Source organism: Solanum stenotomum, chromosome 10 (genome assembly GCF_019186545.1).
Source record: "Solanum stenotomum isolate F172 chromosome 10, ASM1918654v1, whole genome shotgun sequence".
Lineage (NCBI taxonomy): Eukaryota > Viridiplantae > Streptophyta > Magnoliopsida > Solanales > Solanaceae > Solanum > Solanum stenotomum.
In genome coordinates, this window is record NC_064291.1 from 14,138,421 (window position 1) to 14,148,956 (window position 10,536).

Genomic DNA, 10,536 nt, shown 5'->3' on the forward strand with positions numbered 1-10,536 from the left:
TTAAGGTGCGTGATATAATCAATCTTTTCTTGTTGCCTAGTGTATTTTGATTATTAGACTTTTTTTGTCTTATTGAAACATGCTTTGTTAAATAATTGGACTTTATATTCATGCATTGTGTTGTGAATAATATTATAGAAGGTGTATTTTATGTTGTTGTGTAATTAAGTGTAGAGCTTGTCATCGCATTTCAAGTGTGATTTTTCCCTCCTTCTAAGATGATGACACTTCGGGACAACATCCAAAGCTTCAACCGTTTGGAGGCGAGCCAATTTATGAAACTTGGCTACGATTCAAGAAGTTGGTGCTACAATTCCCAACTCATTGTTTGCCCGACACCGTTTTGCTGCAGTATTTTTACCGAAGCCTTGATTCAGTGAACAAGGGTGTAGCTGACCAACTTTCTCCGGGAGGTTTGATGCAGCAACCTTACATTATAGCAGCCCAGCTTTTGGATGGTATGACCACAATTATTTGGGCTTGGTACACCCGCAAAGATCAGGTCTCCCCTCTCACGTTTAAATTGACCAATGAGCAGTTGGAGAAAGAGCAAGAGAGGGACCACAACATGGCAAAGATCATGACACAACTTGACATTTTGTCTAAAAATGTCATGGGAGCTGGTGTTCAAAGTGTCAATGATGTGGGTGTCGGGTGTGTTAATCCTGATAAGGCCAACTTTGAGGCTTTATACAATGAAGAGGTGAATTTCCTAGCCAACCAGGGAGATGGTTATCGTTCAAACTACCCGAGGCAGGGTGGTAACCAAGGTTGGAACAGGGATGAAGGTTGGAAGGATCGTGATAGAGAGTGGAGGGATCATAACCCACTTGGAAAGAGAGAGACGGGGAGAAGGAGAGATATGTTCCTCCCTATGAGCGCCAAAAGCCCAAGCATTCCGACGGTGGCCGGTCTGAGAATATGTTGTCTCGTATTCTCAACGAGGTTGAGGGGTCAGACAAGATTTTGAAAGAGATGAAGGAAGAGGTGTCGACCCTTAGCCAAATGGTTACCTCTCATTCTGTCTCTATCAAATAGTTTAAGACCCAAATGGGTCATATCTCGTCTCATTTGAACCCAAGACAACAAAGGGGGTTGCCTAGTGAGACTATGGCCAAATCCAAGAATGAAGTTTGAGTGAGGACTTGCGTCGTGCCACGATGTTCAATAAGGCACTGCTTGAGAGGCAACCCAAGTTTTATTTTCTTTATTTTTGTTGTTGAAATAATCGTGTGTTGATTCTGTAGGTCTTGTGTGGCATGTGTTTGAAAAGTGCAGATTGGCGAGCAATGGGTCCAATCGGTGACTCGCCGAAGAGGTTGGCGAGCCCGACCCGGACAGCCGTTGGACTCATGGTATTTTGAAATTTGAGGCTGTAAAACTCGGTGAGCCCTGGAGCAAATTGGCGAATCACCGACCAGGTCAGCTATCACGATTTTGTCCGCCGTTTGGACCCCCACATTAATTGGAGGTCCTATAAAACTCGGCAAGGTAAGTGCCCACTCGGCGTGTCTCCGAGTGGGTCGGCGATCAAGACTAATGTCGCCCAATGGGTGAGAACTGGACAATTTTAAAGGCCCAAGGTTTAAACTTTCAAACTTTGTCACATTCCCTCACTTTTCAACTTTCCAAACTCACACCCGCATTATATTTTCCCATATTTTTGCTTTATTATCGCTTTTTGGTTGTCGATTGTGTGTTCAGAGTGGATATCGTTGCCGCCTAGCTTTTCAACTTATATATTCGGCATTAAAGGTTGGTTTCTCGAACCCCAAACTTGTAATTAGTAATTTACTCATTTTCAATTGTTCATATCTTAGTGATGTGTGTTGGGCCTCTCTGATCTATAATTGTATGCTTGTGTGCCTGTTTTAATTTGAATATCATGCCTATATTCCCTATAGTGTTGATTTCCAGAAATTGTGCGCTTAAAATCGATCAATCTTATTAGGTTGTGCTAAATTGTTGTTGGTTCTAGTCGGGTGAAGTCTCAGTAACCCGCATTTGTGCCAAATGACGTGCTTTGCCTAATGAGGGAGCGGTTGACGTCATTCTTAAGGGCAAAAGACATCAAATGGCCAAATTTCGACAAACCGGGAGAAGTCTGAATATCCCGGGGGCATGGGTATAATGGGTATAAGCCTAATTGAATGAGTACATGGTTTTATTTTGATTTCGGGGGCAGCAGGGTTGAATTCTAGAAGTTGGATGAAAGTATGCACGTTGGGCAGTTTGGCGAGCTGGGTCAAGCTCGCCAAACCACTCGGCGGTTAGCTGAATCTCCCTTGATCGCCTTTAATTTCATGCTAAATTAGTCATTGGGCGCTGTAACTTTTGACGAGAAACCTGAGTTCACCGAGTGCACTCGAAGACTCGCCGAAAGTCCTTCTTGATTGCCCTTTCTGCGCCCCTAACCCCTAAAATGCACTGTAACTTTCGACGGGCTAGTCCTTGCTAACCGAATGTTGTCGGTGATTCGTCGAAAGGCCAATCCCATCGTCAACATGCCATCTTTCTAAGTAATTTTGAGCCAATCCTTTTGGCAAGCCCGATCTTGCTTGCCAAAGTGATTTGGCAACTCGCCGACTGGTTCGGCGAGTCTATCTACAATATGATTTTTGTTCTTTTGCTTGAACTATTTCTCACTTTCTTCTAATATTTTTTTTCAAGTATGGCTAGACCAAAAGTGGCTGGTAGAGACATGTTGCCCGGCAAGAGGGCCAAGGGAATAACAATCAATGAGAATGCAGCTTCATCCAGGGCTAAGGTTGCTAAACTTCCCACCACAGGTGGGAAAGGAAAAGGAAAGGGCAAGGCACCTGCACCTCATTGATGCCCCGACAGAGGAAGCGACTTCTTAGACATGACTTCTCTTTATATCTCTCTCTGTCATTTCGATTGATGTTTTAGTACTTTATTGCATTTGAGGACAAATTGCTTTTTGTTTGTGGTAGAGTGAGGTATTTTCATACCTACCTCTTGTGATTATGACTTTTCTGTATATATTATGTTTTGACATTGTTTTTGTGGATGTTTGAGCTTGTGGCTCCTTATTTTGAAAATAAATTATTTTTGGACCCTTCTAAAAATTTTTGCCACCTCTTGTGTATTTAATTATGGTTGTTCTTGTACAAATTTGAGTGTCGGTTGTGATCAATATCGATGACTTGAATAGTGCTCTCAATCGAATAAATATGAATGTGCAGCTACGATGAGGCCAAATGAAGTTACATAGACAATATGTGAACTTGTTGCATCTCGTTGTGACTAGCTGATTATTGAATTGAGTCTCTTGTGATGAACATTGCACACTACAGAAAGTGTGGAGTCTTGTTTGACATCAATGGCAATGCCTTGTGTGATGAGCTTACTGTGAACTTGGTGTGATGACACCTAGAATTTACCCCGTTGGTCCGGTTGATCAAGTGATGTGAGCTCTTGAAATTATGTTAGCCAACAATTTTAAAGAGTGAAGCTATTTGACATTATACTCTTTTGTGGCCTACCTTGTGAGTGTGTGAACTTTGCTAGAGCCTTAGCCTTTTTCTTGGAAGAAACTTGAGCAAATGAAACCTCTTTTTATCCCTTCACCTATAATCCTCATGAATTGTGGTTTGTTTGAATAGCCAACTTAGGTTAAAAGCCTAAGTTGGGGGTGGTGAAAAGAGAAGGTAAATCAAGAAGTGCAAAGAACTACCCCTTGAACCATGATTTCGAAAAAAAATGGAATCCCTCCATACAAAAAATAAAGAGAAAAAGAAAAGAAGGAGGAAAAAGAAAAAGAATGAAAAAGTTTTGAAACAAAGTTGCAAAAAGAAATGGGGTGTCCAAAGTTTCATGAAAAATGAATAATGGGTTGAATTTTGAGCATGAATGAAATTGTTAAAGAAAAGGGAAGAAACTGTTGTTCATACAACATTTCATGAGGATAACGGGCACTGAGCCTAAATGACCATACCTTTACACTCAGCCCCGTTACAAGCCTTGAAAAGACCTTTTTGATCTTGAGTGAGCTGAAACAAGTGTTGGTTAGAAAATAAGGACAAACCTATTGGTGGAGTCATGCATGCATTCATCTTTGTGAGTGTGAGAGTTGCTTGTGATTCCGGAGCTATAAAAAGTTGAACCATTTGTGTGAATATGGAATCATCTTTGTGTGAGGACATTTCAGTACCTTCGTTGAGCTTGAACTTGCATTTGAAGCAAGTATTGTGAGATTGAGAATCTTTGATAATGGTGAGTCACGACTTGAAGCTTTGAGTATAAAATTGATCATTTGCATAAGTAAGTTTAGTCTTATTGTTTGCATTCATGATTGAGTTTTGTGTACCACTGTTTGAGACATCCTTTTTGAACTGCTAAACTTGAGTTTTACTTGAGGACAAACAAAAGTTTAAGTTGGGGTGTTGATGAGTCCTAGATTTTGACTCATGTAGGGCTTTATTTGTATAGATTTAGTGTCCTCAAATGCTTATTTTGTGTAATAACTGATGTAAAATCCTTGATTTCAAGGTATTTGGATTGAGGAACAAAGCAAGGGCACAAATTTGCAAAAAGAAACAAAGCGAGTTAAACGAAGGAAGAAAAGAGAGCCTGGTGATTGCCATGTCCATTTGGCGAGTCGCTGAGTGGCCATTTGATCGCCTAAAGTTCCAATGTGCCAAGCCCTGATGGAGAAAATGAAGTTGGCGAGAGAAATGAGCAGTCAACGAATCGCCGAGTGGTTCCGTGATGCAGTGTCGGATCGTCCAAAGTTACAGAACTTGACGAAGCTGAAGGCCAAAGGCAGAAAGGCAAAGAGATGGACCAAAGGGTGGATCGCCAAGTTGATCGGCGAGCCCGATTACTGCACTGAATTGTCCTTCGCAGCATAGTTTTGGCGACTATAAATATGTTTTTAAACATTTAGTTTAAGAGCTTTTCATTATTATCAAGTATCTTATTTTTGAATATTGAGTATTATGAACTGAGAGACAAGTTTTCCTTAGCTTTGAAGAATTGAAGTTTTCCATTTTTGAGAAATTGGAAGTGGGTCTTTGATATTCTTCAATTTGGACCTTTGTAAAGATGAAATTAATATTACCCAGTTGATGAAAACATAATTTGGTAATGATTTTTATCATTTTATGATGTCTAGGTAAAACCCCAATTCTTGGGTTGTGATTATGTGATTATGGGTTGATTTATCTTATGGGTATTGCTAATTGTTAGTTTAAATGTTGTTTAGAAGTGATTTCAATCATTAATTGTGGTTTAATTTAAAGAATTGTAGTTGCAAATGCAGTTCTACCTTTGTGTTTTTGGCTTGCTTGAGAGAGAGGTTTTAAAACCAAGATTATTGATTGATAGTCTGTGGGTATTGGGTTGTCATGGGTTCAGCTCGAGAGAGTGAATCCTAAACCCATTTCCACACATTCAGCTCGAGAGAGTGAATGGACTAAGGCGTAGGTTGTTCTTAATTGCATGATTGTCGATGTTCGAGAGAAATCGACCTGATTCGGGGTAAATTGTTCGAGACAAAGTTTATCCCCTCTAAAGTCTAGCGTTTATCCACTAATTTACAGTTATTTCCTAACAATTGCAATTATTTATTTGTCTATATTAGCCTATAATCGAATTACATCCCAAGAATACGTATCATTATTGTTATTTTCGTATTAATTGTTGCTGCTGTAGTTGATAGTTTAATCCAAAACCCCGTTATTTGACATTCGTGTCACCCCCCCCCCCCNCCCCCCCCCCCCCCCCAATTTGCATTATGTCTTTATTCGATAATGTCTTTTCCTATGGCTGACTTGAGCATATTTGTACTTTCCTATTGAATCTTAAATACATACATTCGACCCCAACTCATTTAGTTGGGTTATATACTTACTAACGATCATTGACTCTTAGAACTGGATTAAGTGTCTTTGATAGTGTTATTCGATCAGGAATCACCACAAGCCTCATCACATCTCATAGTCCTAGGACTTAGATTCATTTTAGGTGAAAATTGACTTTCAACCTAGAATCATTCTATGTGAGAGAACCTTTCATGTCATATCATATTCATGCATAATATCATATCTAGAATTCTACATTAGACATGGGTATCATAATGACTTGAGTGATTCTATCACTTCATACATTCAAGCATTCATAAGGTAAATTAGGTAGGTAAAGATCTTCCACCATAACTCTATCCATTAAGCTTCTATTCTCAAATAGACTTTACTCTCAAAGCCTTAACATGTCTAGTTCATCAAATTGGTTTTACTCTCAAAACCCTAATGATCAACATTCAAGACTACAAGCCTTACACTCAAAGATTTACTTCTTACTATCATCATTCATACCTAGATTTCAAGGTATTCTAATCACATTCTTCAATATTAGGAGATTCTAATAACAATTCATCATAGAGGTTCAACTTCAACTTTACTAGTCAACATCCATCATATTCACATTATTCTAATTCAATTGATTTTTATATGTTTGTATTCTTAATCAATTACTACTCATAGCACTAATTCTAGAAGATCACCTAAGAATCATCAAGTTCACCTTTCATGGCATAAACCCACATAATACCAAATTCATCAATTAGGCTAGGGTTAATCATGTAAATCACATAAATTGATCATAATATTACAATTCAATACCAATTCAATCATAATTAAGCATTATCCACTTAATTGGAATTATGCTTCTACACTACCCACAATGTAGGAAGAAACCCTAGCTAGATTGGGGTTTTTCTTCACAATTGGGGGAAACCTTGGGGGGCTCTACAGGTGGAAGAACCCATAGATGAATAATCTAGCATACCTTATAGAAGATTCTCCATGAATTTGAGTAGAATAGGCAGCCCCTTCAACCCTAGACTTCACCTTCTTTTTCTTCTTCTATGAAGTTTTAGAGAGAGAATTATTTGGGGGAAAGTTAATTATGATTTTGGGTTGGGGATTTATGAAGTTTTAAGGGTTAATTAATAACTTAAAAACCCTTATATAGGTCTACTAAAACCATATAAAACAACCCTACAATAAACTAACTAAGGAACTTACCCCTCTACCCTTGCTTTTGCCGAAATGGGACAGCTTGCAGGCCGCATCCACGACCCCCACCTATGGGGATAGACCCATGGACTATACTGGTCCTTCGTGGGTTGGGGTCTGCAGCCCCTTGAGTTGGTCTTGGTCCACGAGGCACCACCCACGGAGCGTGGACCACCCTACGGGGCGTAGGTTCCTCCGTGGGTCACTTTCTTTGGGCTGTTTTAGGGTCCTCCTCAAGGACACCTTGGGTGATCCTTGGGGGGTCGTACCTTGACGCCCTAACCCTAAAATCCCTCATTCTAAGTACGAGAATAATCTTTATGATTTTATCCCTCACATCAAACTCTAACTCTAGCACAAGGCTCTAGAACTATCTAGTTTAGTTCAATAGTTTTCGCGACGTAACAATAATAGAGTTCCTTGGTAGTTCGGCAACCACTTTGTTGCTTCCCCCACTAGAGAAAAGGGAAACAAAGGGAGTCATAATGACTCTTGAGAGATATTCTTGAAGGAGAATGGTCCAAACACATCAACTAAATTTTGAATGTGATTATGAGGGTCCTCATAGGCAAGTTCCCCAAAGAAACCTTTCATTTGCAGCAACTAAAGCATAGTTCCATTCACATTAAAAATAGTGTTGCCCACAGTTGAGGCAAACAAATAGCACCGACACTTCCCATTTGATTTGCATGAACATCGTTCAAGTCTCTGATGTCTTCATTTTGTCCATGTTAACTGACAGCATTACTCCCATTCACACTCTTGTCTTCACCTATTGAGAGAAAAAAATAAGAACACTAATAAAAGAGTTCTACTACAACCAAATTAGTTCACGAAAACACTCCACAAAAGGAATTCTAAATACGACTCCCCGGTAGCGGCGCCATTTTTGATAATGTTCAACTACACCTCTTATGATTCAAAGCTTAGGCGGTCGTTAACAAGTATAAACCCAACAATGAGTTGGGGTTGATCCCACGGGGAATGGTATGGAAAAGAATTCAAATACGAAGTATGAAAGTGTTCTAACTTTTTGTAGAATGGAAATAAACAAAACACAACATAATGTAAAGCAATAAATTTCTATTATCAATGTTAAAAGGATTTAGTAACCTATTGCTAACGAAGACAGTTAACTCGAGGTTTGAACAAATAGAGAGGAAACCTTAAAAGTGTGTGTGCAACCGAATACTAATTTTTCTTAATGGATAATGACTAATTCCTTTAAGTCATTGAATCTCAATGGGTAAGATGGATTTCAACTATAACAACCATTTTTTCAATCAGCTATTATGTTTCAAGCAAGTTCCTTCAAACCTTTATAAACTTAACGATGTGAAGCATCCCAATTCCTTAATTTAACTCACTTTATCAAGCTGAGTTGTAAAGACAAGAATCGATACAACTACCAATTATATACTCCACCCTAAGCATCTTTCACAAGCAAGCACAAAAAGCTAAAGGTAGAACTGAATTTGCAACTTCAATCCATAAATGAAACCATGAGTAAATAATTGAACCCATTTCAAAACAACATTAAATATAGAAATTAACAATACCCACAAGCTAATTTGTGTGCTAGATTACATAATCACACCCCTAAGGTAAGGGGGATTAGCAAAACATAGTAAAAAGTAAGTTAAGTTACAAAAAAGATGTTTCACCAAGATGCCAAAATCTTCAATACTCAATGCCACAAATTAAAACTATAACCCTAAAACCTCAATATCTTAGCCCAAAATCTCCAAGAGAGTAGATGCTTTTGCTAGTAAAATTATTTTGGGATGTAAAAGTCTCCTTTCTCTCTCCTCAAAAATTAATTTATATGTTGCCAAAAATTTCCTAAAATTTCACCTCGAGAACAGCTCGGCGGTATTAGTCGTGTTCACCGAAGGACTAGGCAATCCACCGTTGGGCTGGCCATATCGCCAATTTTCTGCTTCAGCTTTTAAATTCTTGATTTCTCAATTAGCGAACCCAGTGGATACCGCAAAATGACTTCGGTGATTCATCGTTTAGATCCTTCCTCACCGATTGGACGTGACTTCATTCTTCAATTGTTCTGATCATTTAGGCGATGTGAGTCAAGCTCGCGGTTTCATGTGGCGGTGCACCATTTTTGCACTTGAGTTCGCTAAGTTGTTCGGTGATTCATCGTTTAGATCCTTCCTCACCGATTGGACTTGACTTCATTCTTCAATAGTTCTGATCATTTAGGCGATGTGAGTCAAGCTCGCAGTTTCATGTGGCGGTGCACCATTTTTGCACTTGAGTTCGCTAAGTTGGCTTGATTTATGAGCCAACCTTGTTGGATCTTGTGGCGAGCTAAACACTCACTCGGTGAGTCGCTGAGTGACTTTTGCGAGGTCCAACCTTACTTTTCCAACTTTTTTGCTTCTTTTCACAATGTAATGTCCTTGCCTTGTTCTTAAGCCTTCATGGATGCACATGAACAATTTAACATCAATTATGAACACAAAATAGGCATTGAGGACACTAATTCATGAAATAATAGACATTCAATGAGTTAAAATTCCTGACTCGTCAACTTCATGTTCATTAGTCAATTATATTCACAGTTAGATATACAACTTAGTATTTAGAATACTAACAATAAACACTAATTTTGTATACAGATTGTTTCTAGTAAATGATAAAGTTTTTATGTTCTTCAAATCATCAACTGAACAAACTTTGAGTCCTGACGAAGTTTTTATGTCTTCATATCAATATCAAATTCAAATGGAGTAGAAAATACAGAGGTTTTAATCTCCATAAATCAAGAACTAAAAATATAAAATAGTTATTTTCTTAAGATTGTTATTATTTTGTATTTCTAAGAAACTTACAAAAATATATTTGCAACCCTTTGTAAGAAATAAAAAAGTTAAAAGCATATATATTTTCAGAAAGTTAAGATTAGCAAAGAAAATAAAATCTATAACTAGTCAGAAATAATATCGATAAGAAGAAAATCAAGTCCATTGAATGCATAATTTGTCCTTGAGGAAATTATTCACCTCAAGTACTCAAGTTTAATGAAATATATTCTCTCAAGATAGAACGATTTCACCCACCACTGTATTGGTACCAAAACTAAAATTTATTTGTGCAGAAGAAGAAGTTTAGAATTTTTTTGTTTGAAGTCTAAAGAATCAAATGTATTTATAGATTCAAAAGTATTGTTTCTGAAAGATTGCAACCTTCCTGAACAACCACTTAAGAAACGACGAGAATTTGAAATAAAATTCGAGAAAGAAATTGAATCAACTCACGCAATTCTGATTCATAATCGGGTAACATAGATCCTATTGAGGTTGGATAAGTTAATTTAATGACTAAATAATTAATAATAAATAAATTATTATATAACTAAAAAGATTATCCAAAAATAATCTCTCGATCGATCATTTCCCAAAGGCGAAGTTGAAGTCGAGCTGAGCGACTACAACGACGATGCGAGGGGTTCTCTTTTCAACTCTTATAATAACATGTA